Genomic DNA, 18,771 nt, shown 5'->3' on the forward strand with positions numbered 1-18,771 from the left:
CAAAGACTTGGTTATGTTCCTGAATAGTCCAGGGGTAGATCTTCAGGAAGAGCTGGATCAAGGAACTTCAGTGATTTCATCAGGATTAAGTCCTTCTTTCCCCATCTCTGAGCACTGCTTTCCTTTGTGCTGGATTCATTATCGGGCAGGCTCTCCCTCCTGATGGCAAGATTCCTCCAGCCACTCAAGGTGTATATTTAGAATATCAGTTTAAAAATTTTAAAAAAGAGCTTCTCTTTTGCAATCACTCCATCAGAAGGCCCCAAATTTAGCCCTATTAATACCAGTAGCTCATGTTTACTGAGCACTTACTCTGCACTGAGCCTTTTTACATGATTCCATCTATACAACAACCCTATGAAGTGGGGACTATTATTCTCTCCATTGTATAGATGAGGAAACTGAGGCACAGGAAGTTACAAGTTCACCCAAGATCACATTGTGACTAAGTGGTGGGACCAGGACCCCAACCCCGCAGCCACCTCCAGAGCCTGCATCCCTCCCTGGACCAGTCACGGCGACCTGAAGCATGGGAGCCCTGATTGGCCCATTCTGGAAGGTGCCCATCTATGGACACAGGCAGGGTCAGTGACACAGAAAGCTCAAGTCTGGAGAAGAGTAGGGGAGAGAGGTCCCGGTGGAAATCAGAAGAGGGGAGGGAAGCTGGGTGGGCAAGCATGGCAGCGGCCCTGCAGGATGGCTTCTGCTCTTGCCCACGACAGCCTTGGGGTGGGAAGTGGAGCAGTGTTCTCCCCTCCCGTGTCATGTTTCCAGACCCCGTACCCAGTGGTGTCTCTTGACCCTTCCCCTGGGCCCTGAGGTGTTGCCCTGGGTGGGGCTGTCAGGGAAGGTTCTCACTGAGGAGGAGGCCTGGGCAGGCAACCCATCAGCATCCAGGCTGAGAGGCGGGGATGGATGGGCCACCTTCCATGGTAGCAGCCGGACAGAGCCAGCACTCCCGGGCCTGGGAGGGGACTTGGGGCCAGAACCGGGAATTGGGCCAAGGCAGTGGCAAGCCCCGGAGGGCCGCCCTGCCGGGGATCAGCCTGGCACTAGGCCTCGGGGGCTGAGAAGGCAGCAGGTGAGCCAGAGGTCAAGGGGCTGGAAGTGGGCCTGGGTGGGCCTGAGCGTGTGAGTACGTGTGAGCAAGAGACGGTGTGTATGAGCTGGTGGGTGTGAGCGCACGTGTGTGCACACGCGCTCGTGACAGCAGTCAGGACCAGGGCCGACCTGGGTTTCCATATGAAGTCTAACGGGGCCCAATTTTGGACACTGAGGACTGGGCAGATGAAGAGGGGCCGCCCTACGCGTGGCCCATGTGGATTACAGGAGAGGGGCTGGGGAGCCGGAGCGTCTCCCACAGAAACCAGTACAGGGCCCCGCGAGAAGGACACGGGTCAGGAACAGTGACAGCTGCCACTGCCACTGGTCTGGGGTGGCCTTCAGCGCCCCCCGCCCTGCACCCAAACGACAGCTGGCACATCACGATGCAGACCCGGGGCAGCACGTGGTGCAATCACCAAGCGCGTTTGTTTGACCTCGTAGGGGACACAGGACATTGGCTCCAGGGCCCTGTTTTGGAAAGGATTTGCCTAGAGCCTGGGCAGGACAAGGTCAGGACAAGGTAGGGGTACCTTGCGGGGGCGGGGGGAGCAGTGGTGCAGTCAGAGGAGGTGTCATGACAAGTGACACCCCGGCCATCAGTTGCCAAGTCCACCTCCTCCCTGGCGGCCACCGCCTGAGTCCAGGCCTGATCATGGGCTTGGTAGGGGCGCTACTCCATGGAGCCATGTGGCCTGGGTCTCACACTTGTGAAGAGCCTCCAATTAGCATTTTTGGCATCTCTTCCAGTGAGGTGATTCTGCCAGTCGCTGTTGGTAACTCAGGTTTGGCATTTTTATAAACGGGGAAGTTTACTGTATGACCTGGCTTCAACCAGGCTCTGAGAGACGCTGGTGGGAGCTGCCCCGGCCACTGGATCATTGCAGTGGTCTCCTACCCTGTCTTCTGGTCTCATCTCCTGCTCCCTAATCCATTCTCCGCACAGAGCCCCCAACAGCCCTTTCCAAAACAGACCAGGTCACATCATTCTGCTTAAAACTACCCAGTGACTGCCCCTTCTGGAGAATAAAATAAACTTCTTTTATTTATAATTCTGTAATATATTTAAAATATATTTACAATAAAGTATTCTATAAATCATTTTATAAGATAAAAAGCCAAGCCCAGCCTTCCCTGCCCCCAGGGACGGTGTGACCTCCCTCTCCCCAACCCCATCCTCCATCTTTGCCTTCTCCCTCCAAGCTGGTCCCTCAGCCTGGACCATTCTACCTTCCCTGCCCTCCTCACCCCTCTTTCCCTGGCTCAGTCCTCTTCATCCTCAGGAAAGCCACCTGGACGATGCCCCCAGCTGGGGTCAGAGCCCCTAAACTCTCCCCATCACAGGTGAAAAGGAGGGGGAGTATGACCAGCTAATTCACAGCCATGTGTCCCAGAGATCGTAAGATGCTGAGGGCATGTCTGTGGGGTTCCCTGCTGGATCCCAGGGCCTGGCACACGAAATGGTGGCATGACGCAGATGTGGCCACAGAGGCCCAGCGTGGCCAGTGACTCACTCAAGGCCACACAGAAGTGCAGAGCAGAACGGGGACTTGAACTTGTCTCCTGCTTTCCCACCCTGCCATCCAAAGGGTGCCTCATCCAAAGGGACCTTCTAACTCAGCAAGGAGGGAGGGGCACAGGGGAAGTCCCGCCTGCCCAGCATCCCCTGCTGTAGGCCGAGTGTCACCAGCCTCCGACCACCCAGCATCCATCGCCCCAACACCTCGTCAGTCACCCTCTGAGCCCCCTTCCTCGTTTGCTCATCAGCTGAACGCGACTCCTTTTCTTCATTGTTATGCTCAGAGGAGCCTCGCTCATTATCTCTGTCTCCCTTCTGTCTGGGACAGACCGGGAGCAGGTAGGAGGGAGCTCGGGGCTGGGAGGAGGAGCCGGCAAATGGGTTCCTGGTGCCCTTTGATAAGAGCGGGAGCAGCCTGCACCTGGGCAGAGAGCTGAATGATGCATTGAATGCCCAAGAGCAGGGAGAGCACGCAGATGGCGGCGGGGTGGGGTGGGGGGAGCGAGGAAGGACCAGAGGTGGAGAAGGATGGATGGGGAAAGTTGGGGTCGGAGACGCTCTTCTCTTTCAGCCATGGACTTGGAGAATATGACTGTGCCAGGCTCCAGTTTTGGGGCTGGACAGAGCCTCCGTCCACATCTGCCTCTTCCTCCTTTGAGCACTTAATATGCGCCAGACGTTTTGTATATAATATACCACCTCTTAATCCACACCGTGACCCTCTAAGGAAGACAACAGGTGAAAAACACTAAAGTTCAGAGAGGTTAGGTATGGGGATCAGCTTTGAGGCTCCCAAGGGCCGAGGGCAGGCTGCCCCATGCGTGGTGGTACCCAAGCCAGATAACCCTCATTATCCCTATTTTGTAGATGAGGAAATGGAGCGTAAGTATCTTGGCTGAGACTCCAGGACCCATTTGCTTGACCCCACTCACTTTTCACCTGATGGGGAACAGGACCAAGATTCAAACCACAAGGAGCCTAGATCCAGAGCTAGAGCCCACGTTTTTCTCCTGCTTCCCCTACATCCAAGCCTGAGGAGGGACTGGGTTCATTCTGTGTGATTCCGCAGGCACGAAACCAGGACCCACCAGGGGAACTTACAAGGCAACAACTCTTGACTGAACCTCAGGAAGCCCTGTCTACCCTTCAAGCTGCTGGGCAGTAAAGCCGGCTGTCCTGTGTGGCAGTGAGCATCCTGTCATGAGAGGCATGCAAGTGGAGAGGAGGGAACTGGCTGAAAGAAGTCATGCATCAGCAGGAGAGTTCCCTAGACACAGCCTTCCTTCCAACTCTGAGATGCTGTGATCTAAGCCGACTTACGGGCCATTAAAAATCCTCTTATCTCCTGCTGGCTGCTTGCTACCTTGTTAAATCAGTCATCCACTGGATATTTATTGAGCACAGATGTCAGGCGGGTGGATCCAAAGAGGGTACCATGTCCTAGAGAAGCAGAGAAGTTTCCAGGTTGCTCTTTTTATTTTCTCCCTCCCGACCTGACCCAGTGTTCAGAACGCCACCTCGGGAAGGTGACCTGCCGATGTCACCAGGTCCATTGCAGATTTCTGCTGTCCCTTTGGTGAGCTCACCACCTCCTGGCCCTGGTGCTGACTCCTACTAACAGCACTACTGCCAGATGCAACTGCGCCTGATGCCACTCCACAGGGCTCACCTTGGTCCCTCCCAGAATGCCCACATCCTGGCCCCTCTCTCCCTCGGGCCAGGCCTTGGTGCAGAAAGGAGGCTGCTGCAACACCAGGAGGGACGAGGTTGAGAAAATTATGGGCCATCCACAAACACACTATAGTGCGTCCTTTAAACTAGACATTGTGAATTTTCCATAATAACTTGGGGAGAGATCTGTGATGTGACTTTTAATTGCTTACAGGCAATATATATTATATTATATTATATTGTATTGTATTGTATTGTATTATATTGTATTATATTATATTATATTATATTATATTATATTATATTATATTATATTATATTATATTATATTATACAGTAAGTCCCCTATATACAAATGAGTTTTGTTCCAAGAGTGCATTCGTAAGTGCAATTTGTTCGTAAGTCCAACAAAGTTAGCCTAGGTACCCAGCTCATACAATCGGCTATATAGTACTGTACTGTAATAGGTTTATAATACTTTTCACACAAATAATACATAAAAAACAAACACAAAAAATAAAGAAAACACTTAAAGTCTTACAGTACCTTGAAAAGTATAGTAGTACCAGCTACATCACCTCTGCTTTTATGTTTGCTTCCGGACTTCCTGGGCTTGAAATAAAGATACTGTACTACTGTACTTTATATAGTACTGTACAGTCAAGTACACAAAAGCACAACCACTTGTTGTCAGATGCATGCACCTGACAATGTATGCCAGACACATGAACTAACTTACATGACTGGACATTCGAATGCACATCTTTGGAAGTTCGAAGCATCTTCGAAAGTTCAAAACTTGAAGGTTCATATATAGGGGACTTACTGTATCATATTATATTATATTATATTATATTATATTATATTATATTATACTATAATTTGCCTACTCATCATTATAGTTGCCTACTTTTCACTAATTCTCACCTTTTTCTTTCTATCACAATCCCATTTGGGGGCAGGACAGCAATGTACCCTGAGAAAAATACCTGACCTGGGGACACGGTTTTGGTCTATGACATATAAACAGACATCCCTGGGTGAGGCTTGCAGGGAAGCTTCCGGAGAAGCAGATCCCCTTAATCTTTTGGCCTCTGCCTTCCTCCTTCACCCTGTCTAGGATGCAGCTTTGGTGTCCAAAGACAGAGCTGCGTTCTTACGGCCATGGAGATTAAAGACGCAGCTGGTGACGGTGCCATCAGAAAGCTAGGAGTCTGGTCCCTCATGGTTCCTTGAAGCCATTGTACCAGCCGGGAAGCTGTCAACCTTGAGAGTGCTTGCGACAGGAAGAAAATAAACCCCTATTGGTTAAGTTGCTGTGGTTAGTACATGCAGCAAATATAATTCAAACCAATGCAATCATAATTAAAGAAAATTTGTAAAATGTAGTGTAGTGGGTTGTATGTCCACTTGGAGCCTCTGAATGTGACCTTATTTGGCATAAAGGTCTTTGCAGATGTAATTAAGTTAAGGGTCTCGAGATGAGATCATCCTGGATTAGTGTGGGCCCTAAATCCAATGACAGGCATCATTATAAGAGACAGAAAAGGAGAAGATACTCAGGGAAGAGGCTGACGTGAAGACAGAGGCAGAGGATGGAGTCCTCTGCAGTCCCTGGTTGCAGCCAAGGATACCAGCAGCCACCAGAAACTGGAAAAGGCAAGGAAGGATTCTCCCCTAGAGCCTTTGGAGGGAACATGGCCCTGCTGACACCTTGATGTCAGACTTCTGGCCTCCAGAACTATGAGAGAATAAATTCCTGCCATTTGAAGTCACCAAGTTTGTGGTCATTTGTTATGGCAGCCCCAGGACGCTAATACACACAGAAAAGTAGGTGCCATAGAAAATGTGACACCTAAGCTGGGCATCTGAAGGATAAATAGAAGTTCATTGGTTAACTAAGAGGAGCAGGGCCTTCCAGAAGGACGGGCGGCAAACTATAATGATAATGGCAACAGTAGTGAGCACTTCCTCCGCTGCATGCTTTGCATCTCCTTTCCCTAATGAGTATTGTTATCCGTTTTTAACAGATTGGGAGACTGAGGCAGAGACAGGTTAGAGGACTGTGGGTGGGGGGAGTGATCACAGCAGTTATTGCAGTGCCCTCACCTCTCACCCTGAAGACCCCAGACTCGCCGTCCAAGGGGTTTTGGTTCCCGGCTGTGGACGTCCAGCCCCCGCACAGGGCAAGGCGGATGTGTGGAGAGTAACAGCTGTGCAGCTCCGACCACTGCCGGATGGTGGGGCGGATAAGAACTCGCCAGCTCCCTCAGCCGAGTTGGGGTGACTCCAGGCTCCACGCAGTGTCCCTGAGTCCCCAGGGGGCTGAGCTGCCCACAGCGGCAGTTGGCTTAGTGCCGTGCCCTCCTGGTCCCTCTTCCCTCCCTGTCTCATGTCCCCACCCCCCGAGCGGTACTTCTGGGAATCTGTTCACCATAAAACCCTGTGCTCAAGTCCTTGGTCAGGGTCTGCTTCTGGGCAAACCCCAAACCAAAACAGTGTTGGAGTTGGGCTTCCCTGGTGGCGCAGTGGTTGAGAATCCGCCTGCCAATGCAGGGGACACGGGTTCGAGCCCTGGTCCAGGAAGATCCCACATGCCGCCGAGTAACTAAGCCCGTGCGCCACAACTACTGAGCCTGCGCTCCGGAGCCCGTGAGCCACAACTACTGAAGCCCGTGAGCCACAACTACTGAAGCCCACGCGCCTAGAGCCCGTGCTCTGCAACAAGAGAAGCCACCGCAATGGGAAGCCTGCGCACCGCAAGGAAGAGTAGCCCCCGCTCGCCACAACTAGAGAAAAGCCAGCGCGCAGCAATGAAGACTCAACGCAGCCAAAAAAAATAAAAAAAACCAAAAACCATCCCTGGTTTATCTGACCCCAGAGCCCCAGCTCAGATCCACTACAGTCCTCTGCCCTATGGGATACATAAATGATGTGTGTCCCATATTTAGGGACACAAATTAAAAAGTAGCTGGCTATCTGCCACCAAGAGCAGGATGCAGCAGGGAAGCAGCAGCCAAGGGACCAGCGTGGAAGCTGCTCTGATTGTGGAGGCCCTTGAACATTCTAGCATTTTCTGTATTCACTGCGGTACCCGCAGTGCCGACTTGGATGTGCTCCAGCGAGAAGCCGGCCCCTCTCTTACCACTCCAGCTTCTCCAGGTCCCGGGCCACTTGTCACCCTCTCCTCTGAATCTCACACCTGTTACCTCTTGAGAAACGAGCAGAGGGCAGTCAGTTGGGCAGAGCGCTTCAGAGACAATTCTGGGTTGGCCGTGAGACTTGCAGGGTGAGCCAGCGTCAGATGAGAAATTGCTATGCCGCAGTCTTGCAAAATTCAAAGTTTTTTGCTGCAGCGGAGGGTCAGTTATTGGAAGGCTTCCTGCATAATCATCACAAAAGGCCACCTTGTCAGCATCGCTGGAGAGATCATCGTGGATGGTCTGCACAGCAGGCCAGCCCTTTCTTGGCTTTGGGAAAGATCCTTCAAGAAGGTGAATGACATAGAGGAAATGAGGGCCAAATCTTCTGCCACCATACACGGCTTCAGTGGGCCTTTATTTCCATCTAAAGGAAATTGCCTTCATTTTTGGGGTTTCTTGCAAGGGAAGCTTCCTAGGCCCGGGAGAGGGCAGAAGTACATTTAAGTTATTCATTCATTCATTCATTCATTAATAACAGCGAGTCCTAAAGTAGTAATAACTGCCGGTATTTGTTGGGTGTTTACTCTGTGGCTGCATCAAGTGGTTTACATTATCCTGTTTAATCCTCACAGCTCTCTGAGGTAGGTCATTGGTCCCATTTTACAGATGATGAAACAGAGGCTCAGCCGAGTTCATGAGCTCTCCCAAGGCCACTAAGCAGTGGAACTGGATTTGGAGAGAGAAGATATGAATTCGAATTCCACTCTCCCTTCCCACTAGCCATGTGGCGTCAGACACGTCTTTTAAATCATTTATCGAAGCCTCTGTTTCCTCCTCTGGAAAATGGATGCACTGACTGTTGAAGTTTGAGAGAACAGGGCAGAGCTTTGAGCTTTGAAGTGCCAGCCCTTTGAGGGACGACTCCACACGACTTGGTATCTATTCTTCATTTCAAATATCCCCAAACTGTTTTTTTCTTTCCTCATGAGATCTTAAAAATCTTTCCCAGCAAGCAAGACGTCAGAACTATCTTTGGGAAAACTGAGGGTCGTCTCACTGAGAGGCGAGACCAGAGCCATCTTTTTGTTCCGATCAGGCTCTGAATCCAGATCTGTTGACTTAAAAGTCCATCCCCCTGTCACTCTGGCACCATCAGGCACACAGCCCCCGGGCAGGATAAGTCAAGAGGCTCTGGGTGGCTCGTGTCCTGCCAGCTCCCTCTTCTAAAGCGAGGGATGCCTGTGTCTCCAGGCGATCACGCCTGTTTACAGCGACCAGAGGCTTGGCAGGTGGGCCTGGAGGCCACCCCGTAGGGCAACATGCTCACTAGCCCGTGTTTAGCCCCGTGGTTCCATCTAGAAAAGGCCCCTCGACTCTGCATTCTGAACGGTTGTCAGGTATTTCCAGTCTGTTCGAAGGCTGCCAGATGCCAACCCACGGATGCCACATTCGGGTGCTGACGACGTGTCCCAAGAATCCTTGGAGCAAGAGATCAGGAATCGACCTCGGAAGGGAGCCGATCACGGTAAAAGTGACAGCCCTTAACTTTGCCCAGCACTTTACAGTTTGCCAAGCATGTCTGAGGCAACAGGCTGAGTCAGTTTTGAGCCGCACAGGAACTCTTTGAGAGCGAGGGGTGAGGAATCGCGAGTCCAGGTCCAGCCACGTCACGTGGCCCACGGTAGGCGTTAAGTTGTGGCCTGAGCACACTCGCCAGGGAGCGCCTGGAGGGCAGGCTGACAGCCCTGGGGGCCACCGTCTCGCTGCAGGGAGCAGAGACTCCGCCAGTGCTTTGGAGAAAGACACTGGGGAGGCAGGTGGAGGGCCAGGAGAAGAGGTGTCACCAAGCAAGGCGGAGAGAGGGCCAGGAGGGAGGAGAGGCCTGCCAAGCGGCAGAGGTGCCCTATCGCAGACAGCGGCCGTGGCTCTTGGCACAAGCCGGCCTGGATCCGAAGCCGGCCCCACTGTTTCAAGCGTGTGATCCTAGGCACGCTGCTCTACTTCCCTGCGCCTCGGTTTTCTCATCCTCACCTCACAGGGTACCATGAGGCTTGAGTGCTTATCGCGGGCCTGGCACGTAGTAAGGGCACAGCGTCCCCCATCCCTGCAGCCTTGGCATTGCAGTGGACCACTCGGCCATGAGTGACCTTTGACACAGAGGGGGTGTCTGTCTGTAGCAGGTTATGGAATCAGTGGGCGGTGAGGGAATGAAAGAGGGATGGGCAAATCCTCCTCGGAGGAGCCAAACTTTGAAGGGAGGTGTGGGGAACGCAGGACTGAGGGATGGTCTCCTCTGGAGAGCCAGGAACGGCTTGAGCTTGTGTAGGCAGCATGGGGGGAGGCGGGTGGGGCGGAAGTGGGCAGAGGAAATAGAGGGCCCAGGAGCAAGAGGGGACAGCAGGGGGCCCGAACCCAGGTGGAGGGACTGGCCACCTTCTCTCTCCAGGAGTCCAGAGGTAGATCAGGACATGGGCTGCCAGGTTGGAGGAAGGAGGGGGTACTGGAGTTGGGTCTCGAGACCTGCCTAGAATTGAAACAGGCAGTGATGGATGGGAAGGGTACCCCCGGGGAACAGCCGACACTCAGTCACAGAGATGGCCATCTTTGAGTGAAGACAACGTTTTTTAAACGTTTATTGTTTCCTAGAAGGCTTCCTGGGTTTGACTCCTAGCTCTGCTCCTGTGTGACCTCTGGCAAGTTGCTAAACCTCTCTGTGCCTCAGTTTCCTCACCTGGAAAATAGGGCTAATGATGCTACCTACCTGTCAGGATTGCTGTAAAGATGAGAGGAAATAATCTAAGGACGAGCCTGGCACCAGGGCCAACAACCGTTGGCTGTTATTATTAACTAGTAACACAAGAGGCGTGGTTCAAAAACTAGTGGGTTGGGCTTCCCTGGTGGCGCAGTGGTTGAGAATCTGCCTGCCAATGCAGGGGACACTGGTTCGAGCCCTGGTCTGGGAAGATCCCATATGCCGCGGAGCAACTGGGCCCGTGAGCCACAATTACTGAGCCTGCGCGTCTGGAGCCTGTGCTCCGCAACAAGAGAGGCCGCAATAGTGAGAGGCCCACGCACCGCGATGAAGAGTGGCTCCCGCTTGCCACAACTAGAGAAAGCCCTCGCACAGAAACGAAGACCCAACACAGCCATAAATAAAATAAATAAATAAATAAAATTAATTAAAATTTAAAAAAAAAAAAACTAGTGGGTTAAGACAACGATTCCTCCAGAGATTCCTTCTAATATGTAAATACGCCCAGTTGGTTTGGCCCATATTTCTACAATTCTTGCTCTGCACCAGGCACTGGGGTCTGACACCTGCAAAAGAGACACAGCCCTTACTGTCAGGGTTTGCATGCAGCAGGTGAAAGTGAAACAGAGCAGGACCCTATGGTCATTGCCCCCCATGTCCTCCGCCTGCCTTTTGTCTGTGGAAAAACTTTAGCTAAAAAATAAGTTTAATCAGAGAAGTGAGAAAATGCAGAAACAAAGGAAAACAGTCAAAGGAGACCAAATAATAGTAGTTTAGTCATTAAGCAAAGTCAAGGACCTTCAGTTTCTTCTCAAGGGCTATAGATAATATTCTGAGCCATATCCTGTGAGCTGTCTTATAGATACTGAAACTCCCGCCAGATGGAAAAAGTTAACTACATGATGACCAGACTGTAGCCATGACACAAGCTGCCACAATTCCAAGAATTGGCCTCAAAGAAATGGGAATAAACTGACCCTGGAACTGAAGATTAACTGTACTTAAAACAATCAAAATGACTGTCAGAGCTGACTGTGCTGTTCTGCAGGTAGCCCCCTCCCTCCACCTATAAAAGCTCTTGCCCACTGGTTGTCAGAGGGGGGGTGGGGGGCGTCGGCCTTTGGACAGGAGTCCGCCCTCCCCCTTCCCCCCAGCCCCTGGTTGGTGGCATCTGAAATAAAGCAGACTTTCCTTTCCACAAACTTTGCCTCTTTATTGGCTTTTGAGCTGCGAGCGGCTGGACCCCACTTTCAGTTACAAAAGAGATGTGCTGCAATCCCCACAGCCACGGAGTCTTGCTCTGTGCTTGCTCATCTAGTCACTGAATCCTCCCCACAAAAGCCCAGGACGAAGGATCTACTGCTCTCATTCCACTCATCAGAAAGGTGTGGCGAGCTGCCCAAGGTCACCCAGGCACAGAGTGGCTGAGCTGGGATTTGAACCTCAGGAGTATGGCCTTAGAGCCCGTGACTTAATGACCATGCTACAGTGCCAATAACTACAGACAATGGTCACCACTGTAATGGAATGTACAGGACACATGGAGCAAGTGATGCTTGAGCTGAGAAAAACACAGTAGGAGTAAACTAGGTTAGGAGGGGACAGCAGGGGCAAAGGTCCTGGGGCAGGAGAAGCAGGTCAAGTTTGAGGATGGAGAAAGCCAGCCTTCCCAGGGCACAGAAAGTGAGATGAAGCTGGAGATAGGCAGTGGCCTGCTCCCCAGGCTTGGCAGCTCTTTGGGGGAAGCAGACTTTACCCCCCAGGGCAGTAGGATGCCTTTGAGGAGGTTGCAGTGGCAGTACGACAAGATTTAGAAAACCACTTTCTGCAATTGAAGAGGACACTGCGATTAAAAAAAAAAGAGAACAAGGGGCCCTGTGGGTACTGACACGGAACCTCTCCAAAGTATATGGTTAGATGGAAAAAAGCAAAGTGCAGAAGCGTGTGTGGCAGCTTCTATTTGTGGGGCAAAGGAGAAGAGAAAGGTTAAGAAAGAACATTCATGCATATTTGCTGCAATGTACATAAAATCTCTCTGAAAGGATGTATGAGGAACTGTTAAGAGTGGTAGCCCCTGGGGATGGTGACTGCAGGCCTATGGTCAAGGGTGGGAGGAAATGTTTTCTGTGTACTCTTTTCCATCTTTTAAATTTTAAAGCTAGGGAAGAGACTGTCTGTTTAAAATTTTTAATTTTTAAATATGACCCTGGCTGCTGGGTAGAAAATGCAATGGAGCAGGTCAAGAGTGGACTCAGGGAAATGATGCGAGAATGAGACTCTGGACTGCTGAGTTTCTATGGTGGGGGCAGGATGGGGAACAAGGAAAGATGGCGCCTGAGCATAGGGTGCAGCTGCTTGGGGTGCTTTCTGGGAAGGGCATTGTGTCACTCAGATAAGGGGCAGGATGGGGTGCAGTGAGCAGAGGGGGAAAGGAACATAGAACAACAGGAACCAGTTTAACTTTGTCCCTAGCACAATTTGGCCTAGGTTCAGACTGAGCCATCTGGAAATGGACAGACATGTTAAATGTAGAATGTTCTCCAAAAGCAACTCTTGGCTCCCGCAGATAAACTACCATGGGCTGCTAAAGGAAACCTCGGGTGGCCCTGGAGGGCTGATCTGCTCAACTTGAAATACCTGCAGCAGCGAAGTAAATCAAAACAGCGAGGCAGCCCCTGGCGCCCTCCTGCAGCAGCGGGCATTTTCCCAGCTGCTGCTGCTCCCTGCTGACAGAATTGGGATATCGCAGCCTCTGTGCAATTCCGAGGCCACAGCTCAGGGCTCCACTTTGCATTCTAGGCACACAGAAGGTGAGTCAGTCACATTTCCTCTGCCCTTTACCGAGATGGCCACCGCCGGGTACTGCATCAGCGGAGACATAAACCACCAGGCCCACGTGAACAGCGGAAAACTGAACAGCAAAGGTCATTACCATGAGAAAGCAGTGTACCAGAAGGCAGCTGCGACACAGTGCATTATAGGAAATTGTAAAACAGACGCCACCGCTGCATTATAGATCCCCCTAGGGGGATTCATCAGCGTCCCAATGGCTGTTAATAAGAGCGGGTGTTTACTGAATCTCATGACGTGTCAGGTGCGGGTCTAGAACCCTTACTTGTCATGTGTTAACTCAGCTGATGCTCGTGGCACCCAGACGTGCAGCAATGAGGAAGCTGAGCTTAAGAGGCAAAGCAGGATTCCAATGCAGAAAGTCTGAGTCCCAATCCTTTCAGATTTCAATTTTAAAATCAATAATCCCTACCCACTGAGTTCATACATCAGTGGTCCTCATCCATGGTTAATTTTGCCCCCCCAGGGGACATTTGGCAATATCTGGAGGCATTTTGGGGTGTCACAACGAGGGACATGATTCTGGCATCTAATGGGTAGAGGCCAGAGATGTTGACAAACATCCTATAATGCACAGGGCAGCCCCTACAACCGAGAATTAGCCAATCCAAAATGTCAATAGTACCAAGATGAAGAAACCCTGATCCAAATATATAAAATTCCTACAAATCTACTAGCCCTCTCTTTTGCACTGCCCTCTCACATGAGGGCATCAGAGCAAGTCTGCTTTAATGCATGAAAGGTATTCTTCCTGAGGATTCATGCCGATTAACTCTCAAGAGGCCTTTCCCCACTCATTTCTCCTAAAGCTTCTATGTCCCCAGTGGGATTGCTTTGCATCCAACAGTCCTGCTAATACACTCTACAAGCTTGGGACTCTGAGGAGCAGCCCAGGCAGAGCAGAAACCTCTGGAACCACGGCAGAGGGACTTGCACCCTGAAGTGGGCACGATCGGCCAGGGCACCGTGCGTGGAATACTGCAGGTGTCCCTGGCACCGAGCCGCAGCTCAGATGCACGCTGCTTGTCAGGGCTGTCAGGAAGTATTCAACCCCAGGATGATTGAACATTCCCTGGGAAGGACTTGTCAGGAGCTGCCTCTCCGCCTCCTTCTCACCCAAAGCCCTCGCTTCCCAATCAGCCCAAACAGCCTAGTCCTTGGCTTTGGGAAGCAGCGCTGTTAACCCCTCCTCCTCCACGGAGCCCTCAGGTCTGGAAGTTCTGGAAGGTCTGGAGGTTCTATGGGTTGGGAGCTGGCTGTGCAATGCCAGGGAGGTGGGGGTGTGGAAGACCCAGGCATCAGGCTGCCCCCGTCCAAATGGCCATGGCACCCCTTCCAACAGTAAGCCTATTACCTGCACAAGAGTTGGTTCTAGAATCGGTGCTTGTTGAATGAATGAAGGAATGACCAGAAGGGTAAACTCTATGAGATTCATTCATTCATTCAAAAATATTTCCTGAGCATCTCGCCATGCTGGGCACTGTCCCAGATGCTGGGAGGACAAAAGAGACCAAGTCCCTTTTCCCATGAAGCTTACCTTCTAGTGGAGGGAGACAGATACTAGATAAATAAACAAATTAATATGGAAAGTAATACCAGGTAGTGGTGAATACTATGAAGAAAGTAAAGTAAGACGAGGAGTTGAGTCTGACAGATTGGGGGCGATTCTTTCAACTGGATGCTTCTGAAGGCCTCTCCAAGGAGATGACATTTGAACAAAGAGCTGAAGGTCGTGAGAAAGTTGTGCAGTCATGGTGAGAACAGTAAGTGCAAAGGCCCTGAGGAAGGAAGGGTCTTGGGGAGTTTAAGAAATAGTAAAGCAACCAGAGAAAGTGGATAAAAGTGAGTCCTGGCAGGGACTTCCCTCGTGGTCCAGTGGTAAGGAATCACCTTCCATGCAGGGTACACGGGTTCAATCCCTCCTTGTCGGGGAACTAAGATCCCACATGCCACGGGGCAGCCCGCGTGCCACAACTATTGAGCTGGTGAGCCTCAACTAGAGAGCCTGCGTGCCGCAAACTACAGAGCCCATGCGCTCTGGAGTCCGCACGCCACAACTAGAGAAGAGAAAACCCACATGACACAACTAGAGAGAAGCCCAAGTGCCGCAACTAGAGAGAAACCCGAGCGCCGCAACGAAGAGACCGCATTCCATAATGGAAGGATCCTGCATGCCTCAACAAAGACCCCGTGTGCAGCAACTAAGGCTCGACCCAGCCAAAAAAAAAAAAGGAAAATAAATAAATAAAATAAATAAATATTTTTTTGTTAAAAATGTGGGTCCTGGCATGACCTAAGAGCAGTGGTTCCCAAACATGAGCATGCATCTGAATCACCAGAAAGGCTTATAAAAACACAGATCGTGAGTTCCACCCCCAGAGTTCAGTTGGTCTGGGTGGGACCTGGGAATGGGCATTTCTAACAAGTCACCGTGTGGTCCAGGGACCACAGAATAGAATGTTTTTTCTTAATGCAACTAGTCATTTCCTACTCAACCCTGACCACAAGCAGTCATAGATCATCACTGCTTGATTACCTGCCTCCCCACTGGGTTGGATGCTCCCTGAGAACAGCCACGATGATGGTTCAGTCCCTGGTACTTGGTAAGTAGTACTCAAGAAAATCCTTGTTGAATGAATCCCTCAAAGAAGGTTCTAGGCCTTGCCTCACTTTCTTTTGCCATTCCGCTGTATATTTGGTTTCGAGCAAAGGCCTGGGTCAGACCCATCTCTTACGGTCTCCCATTCACACCTAAGACAAGAGAGTCACCTGCCATTCTCCAAATGCTCAACTCACTCCTACAACTCCATGCCTTTGCACGTGCTGTTCCACCTGCCCAGGAAGTCCCTTCCCCTGTCTCTGCCTCGTAAATTCCTACCCACTTCTCAAGGCTCTCCTTCCAGAATATCTTTCCCAACTCCCTCCACCTAACCAGGCTTCGGGGTGCTCCTTGGGGTCTTGTATCGATCCTTGTCAGAGGATTTGTTCACACATTTGTCTGTCTTTCTTGACTAAATGTCACAAACGGGCAGCCCCCAGAGTGAACCGGACAACAGAGGTATTCTACGCAGCTGCGGTGTTTTAAATTGAAGTTCGTTGCCAAAATTTGAGAGTCAGGGGAATTCACACAAAAAATCCAGACTCCTGGCTCCTCTAGAAAACACAGGGTCCTGCAGCACTGGGCCGGTATTCCCACGTGTCCATGATCTGCCAGAGCTGCCTGGGTCTCTGTCACCTTCACTTCGTGGCTCCAGCAACTAGCTCAGGACCTGGCCTAGGGTAGGCGCTCAAGGAAAGCTTATTAATGAAACAGGAAAGACTACATCAAGCAATGGAAAAAAAACATCGGTTCCAAGATCAGGAGACCTGCGGTTGGTTCTGATTCTAGCTGGCTTGTTGCACGAGCCTGGGCTCTCTGTGGGCCTCAGTTTCCTTACCTGTGAAATGAAAGGAATGACAATTTCTACTTCCCAGAGTCATTGCATCCAACAAGAGAGAGGATGTGAAGGGTTTAGTACATGCCTGGCATATCTAATGTTCAATCAGCAGGAGCTATTAGTGCAGTGAACTCAATAAATATTTACTCTCTAGGATGGGAAGAAGTGTGAGAGGATTAGAGGCAGGAGAGGTCCCTGTCAGGGGCAGGAGGTTGATAGTCTACCTGCGTTCAATTCCCAGTTCTGCCCTTCACTAGCCTTGTGACCTTGGGCATTGGATTTCACCTCATTTGGGCCTCAGTCTCCCTGTTTATCAAACAGGGATGATGCAAGCCTCACAGGGGTTACTGTCACTATCAAATAAGCACATGAATATTAAATTAATGAATTCTTTAAAGCAATCAGAATGAGGCCAGCACTCAGTGTGTGCTCAGCAAACGCCAGCTCTGTTATAGCTGCTCAGGGAAGGGTGAGACTAGAATTTCTCAAGGGCCCTCACGGCTCCCAAACTCTCTGATCACCTAAAACCCAGTGACAGTCATGCTGCTGTCGCTTCGTCATCAACGGTGTATAGAAGGCCCTTGGGATGGTGGAATGGGGTGGTAGAATTCATCGTATGGGGTTTACCACCTCTCTGGGAAGATCCAAAATGCTCTTACAATGGTGCTGACCAAAATCGCTCACAGGAGCAGCAAGGAAAGGGCCAGAGCAGATGTGGTGCCGAGGAGGACAGCCCTAGGAGGGAGGTGCGATTATTACCACCCCCGCCCCTCGCAGATGAGGAAACTGAGGCTCCCAGACCTCAGCATCTGAGCCCCATGGAGCTGCCTCAGGAGGGTGACTCACTCAAGAGGTCCTTTAAGGGATTAACAGGACAGCATGGAGGCGAAGGCAGGAAGACCAGGCAGAGGCTTCGTGACTCACCGAGGCCTGGGGTGTCTGAGACAGACTTGCCCGATGTCTCCAAAGAAGACAAGTAGGTAAGGGAAATGCAGGAGACAGGTCTTAACCACACCACCAGGAATGACTGCCAAGGAAAGAAAATTCCAGACAACTCGCATTGTTTCACTCCCCATTCAAGGTTGAAGCATTCACAGCGATTTATAGAGCGTGTGTGTGTTCATTGCCCTGCACAAGGCCAGTAGCCAAATGAAAGGCATGTGATGGCGAATCCTGGGGGCAGGCGTCTTACCTGAGGGGCTGCTCTTCCCTTTCAGCACCAGCCATCCCAGGGGAACCAGCGGGAGTGAGAAGAGGGGTGCATGCATCTGGCCAACATATGACTGTGATGATAAACCCAATCTGTCCAGATAAATCTCTTCTCATTCATCCATTCGTCACCGTTGAGCACCAGCTATGTCCCAGGCACCTACAGAGGTTCTCTCTTCTAAGCCTCAGGACAACCCCAGAAGGTGGGTTCCACTAGCCCCTTTTAAAAATGAGGAAACAGGCTCAGGAGTGAGGCGACTTGCCCAGGTCAGGAAGACAGCAGTGACTGCAGACTGGGGTTCCTGACCGCCAACAAGAGGGGTCTCCCCGGAAAGTCCACAGATATCTCCGGAGCCTCCCTGTGGGATGGGAAGTGTCCTGGAGGCTCGCTTTCATTCCGTATGTGGTATGTGATACATTGTCCATTTTACAAGAGGGGCTGGACTCAGAGGAAAGTACAGCCTCCAATTCCTGAGTCCAACGGCTCCTCCACATCCCTCACTTGTCCTTGTTCCACAGACATCACTTTTAACACTTTCATATTTTACATTTTAAAGCGCATAATATCCCTGGGCTTTAAAAATCAGATTCCCCTGCGAGATTGATGCACCTTACGGCCGCGCTCCCCGTAATCTGGGACTTGGGGGAGCGACAAGAACCTCGGCGAAGTCAAACCAGCTCAAAACTCCGCCTGGGCAACGGCACCTTGTCCACGGGGCAGGCGCTGCTCCAGCCTCCCGCGCTCCCGACCGGCCCACTTCCTGGGCGAACCCACCTCCAGAAGGGCGGGAGGATACGGCGAGTCCCCATTCCTCCCGAAGATGGGCCAAGCCAGTCTCTGACCAATCAGAAAGCTTCTTTTATCACCGCTTCTGGATACACGATGTTGGAACTGCTTTTCCTGAACTTTCAGGCTGTGCGGGGGCGGGAGGCGGAGATGATTGACATCTCCTACAACTATTAGTCAAGCGAGATAAGCTTGAAGAGCAGATACTACTACGAATTATCCGGCGAGGAAATGTTGTTAGCCACGCCCCTTCCTCCCACTGGTCTCCGTGAGCCTTCGGGGTGGGAGCTTTTGATGGCAGC

At 51.2% G+C, this 18,771-nt stretch overlaps 1 long non-coding RNA gene across 3 annotated transcripts in view; it reads right to left on the reverse strand.

Moving 5' to 3' along the window:
- LOC309641119 overlaps positions 1-18,756 on the reverse strand; it is a 35,501-nt gene extending 16,745 nt beyond the window's left edge. For 2 of the 3 annotated variants that reach the window (XR_014252529.1, XR_014252530.1), the window contains exon 1: positions 17,666-18,727. This is a non-coding gene — a long non-coding RNA (uncharacterized lncRNA). Of the gene's footprint in view, positions 1-17,665 lie in introns of all 3 variants that reach the window. The other variant, XR_014252528.1, reaches the window with a different exon arrangement.
- Positions 18,757-18,771: the final 15 nt, after the last annotated feature.

The sequence above is a fragment of the Balaenoptera physalus genome (genome assembly GCF_965194825.1).
Source record: "Balaenoptera physalus genome assembly, chromosome: 13".
Classification (NCBI taxonomy): Eukaryota; Metazoa; Chordata; class Mammalia; order Artiodactyla; family Balaenopteridae; genus Balaenoptera; species Balaenoptera physalus.